This window comes from Neophocaena asiaeorientalis, unplaced genomic scaffold (assembly GCF_003031525.2).
Source record: "Neophocaena asiaeorientalis asiaeorientalis breed wild unplaced genomic scaffold, Neophocaena_asiaeorientalis_V1.1 scaffold62, whole genome shotgun sequence".
Taxonomy (NCBI): Eukaryota; Metazoa; Chordata; class Mammalia; order Artiodactyla; family Phocoenidae; genus Neophocaena; species Neophocaena asiaeorientalis.
The window spans coordinates 182,671-185,914 of record NW_020175191.1 but is presented as its reverse complement, the minus strand read 5'-3'; positions in this window follow the sequence as shown (position 1 = coordinate 185,914).

Here is a 3,244-nt window from a genome sequence, read left to right as displayed (position 1 = left end):
ACTACTGAGCCTGCACTCTAGAGCCCACGAGCCACAACTACTGAGCCCGCTTGCCACAGCTACTGAAGCCCCCGCGTCTAGAGCCTGTGCTCCGCAACAAGAGAAGCCCCCGCAATGAGAAGCCCGCGCACCGCAACGAAGAGCAGCCCCTGCTCGCCACAACTAGAGAAAGCCTGCACACAGCAACAAAGACCCAATGCAGCCAAAAATAAATAAATTTAAAAAATAAATTTAAAAAAAGGTAGTGCAGGAACTTCCCTGGTGGTCCAGTAGTTAAGACTGTGAGCTCCCAATGCAGGGGGTCCGGCTTCAATCCCTGGTCAGGGAACTAGATCCCGCATGATGCAACTAAGAGCCTGCATACTGCAACTAAAAGAGCCCACATGCCGCAACTAAGACCCGGTTCAGCCAAATAAATGAATAAATAAGGTAGTTCAAAAGACATCAGTGATTTGGAATAGATACTGAAAACTACAAAAAACCCAAAGATTAGTGTTAAATGTCAGCTGCTAAAATAATTAAGTTATGGTTGCTTGCTTAATGTCCTATAAAACAGCCAACATGTCTAGAACAGAATGATCCTATTTATAAATGAATTTAAAAATATCACTGAAAACAGAGTGAATGAATTTACTCTCCGGATCACACATCTGACAGATCTGAAATGTTCAGTCTGCAATAAGAGAGAATTCTTACTACTACTAACTTAGAATCTTACAAGCGGCATTTGGGCTTTGTCCAAAGAAACAGTTGTACCCAGTTCTCTGTGTCTCTCCAACTTTACACTTTTGTCATTGATAACTAAGCCACAGTTCTAGCCTAAGCAAAGTTATTTCTTACAACCAAAATGAGTGAGTATAACACAGCATTGCAAACAACCATGCGTGTTATAGGTATACATGTATACTTGTGAATTTGAAGTAAATCAACTTAAGTTTTAATTAATCCAACAGTGTCTTTTATCAGTTATGTGTTTAGTACATTCCTCTATCCTTATGAGATATGGCCTAATATAAATATATTCTGAAACCAAACACAGAATTACATATTTAATTCCAAATTTGGTTAGTTTTACCATTCTACACTTTGAACCACTCTCTATCAATGTGAACTAAATAAATATGCTGAAGATAGGAAACTTATCTCTATCTCTGGGAAAACTGGATATGCAAAGAAATCTTTTCCAGATTTATCTAACCTAAATTTATATAGCCTAAGTAAGTCATCTAACTTAAAAAAAAAAAGCCATTAGTCTAATGATTGAAATTAATTTCATAGAACATATCTAGTCCTAAGACATTCCACTTATAAAAGTATACTATTTCTTATTTCAATTCCACCTTAATCATCATACACAATTTCCTTTTTCTATCGGTGCATACCTGTACCTTCTACCTCTAAAAGGCCTATTTTCAAGCAAAAATGACAGAATGGCATAGTTCTCTGCTGAACTGCTTAACTGATCAAAACATCATGGTAAGTTTATAGGTTCAAATTTCACACACAGAAAAAAGGGGAAAAAATGGATGTTTCATCTGTCTCAGTACCATAAGAAAGCTTAAATATCTTTATTTTTAACATTAATCATTTCCATAAGATATGAATTTGGCATTAAGTCATGCAGCAGTATATGACATGGGAACGAGCAGAAAATACTTGGCAATATGCCATAACTCTTTTTAAAACTGATGAGTTCAATCTGAAAGGAACATTAGGAGGAAGTAAGTTTATGTTCACAATTTTAAACTCACCACAACATTAAGATATAAATGCTTTATACAAGATATTTTTATTGACCTTCTAAAATAAGAGAATTTTAGAACTGGGAGCTTAGAGGTTATCTGAGGTTCAATGAACATTTACTGAGTCCCTAGCTTGTGTCAGACACAGTGCTAGGTGCTTGCAGGTAACTCTATTAGTTCAACCCACTCAATTCATAGATATTGGAGTTTCCGCTCATGCCAAATCAAGCCATGTAGATGCCCAGTGGTATGACTCTATCAAAACAGACTGGTATCATCCTCCTTTATAATCTAAATAAAATTTCAAAGATGCAGTGCTGACCTTATTTAACAGAAACAACAGTCTCTGTGTTTTGAATAACATAAAGAATTACAACAATTTAAAAATTCAACTGTGAAAGTCCTCAACCAAGTACTAGTTGTGTAATTTACTGCAAAGAACAAAACATGGGGCTATCAGAGATGTATGATTCTAAAGACATACAAAACAGAAATTAAACAAATTGCAGATGCCATTTAAAAATCCCTTTGCAAAAAAAAAAGAATTATCAATATGAAAAATTAGGTGCTTGATTGGAATGTCCATTCTATATAAAAGATCATCAACCATATACTAACAAAGTTCTTGAGTATCAGTAAACACTGGCAAGATCTGAAGTTATTTAACTATCACATTATGTAAAACTCCCTGAGGGCAGAGACCCTTTCTAATTCAACTATGTATCCCCAACAGTTAGCACGCTGCTGTCAAATGTTAAAGAGAGAGGTGAGCTAACTAATGAACTCATGTGAGCTACTGGAAAATTCAATCTAACAATCTAAAAGGTCTCTTTTTTATAACTCAAATTATTTTTTAAAGTATTAAATAATAATATTCAATGCAAGTGACACTGCATGAAACTTAAGACCAACAACTGTCACTTTTAACTAGTACAATCTACTCTCTGAAGGAATTAATAGACACACCAAGAAGACAAGTATATTTATATACTTTGATTCAGCAGTACTTCTAGAAATCAATTCCAAGGAAATATTCGAAAAGAAAGAAAATGTTGCATACACAGAAGTGTTCATTTCATTGTTATTTTCAATAGGGGGAAAAGGAAACTATGCCCAAGAGCAGGTAGATGGACTATTTTGCAACCACGGAAAAAGGTTTAAAATGAAGATTAACCTCCTAAGGTCTTCCTGCTTCTACTCCCACCCCCCTCTCCAAGTTGATTTCCACACAGCAGCCAGAACATTTCCCACAAACGTAAGTCAGAACAGGTCTCTCTTCTACTCGAAATCCTCCAGTGGTTTCCCATCTCATTCAAAGTAAAATCCAAAGTTCTGACCATTGCCTAAAAGGCTTTATAGTGGCCTCGGCTACTTCTTTAACCTCAAGCTCTCTCACTTTCCCTCTTGCTTACTGGCCTTCTCCAAAAGGCCAAGGCAAAGACTGAGCAGTCTTTGCACTTAACAGTCCTCTCTGCCTGTAACCTTCTTCCCCAAGAGAGCAT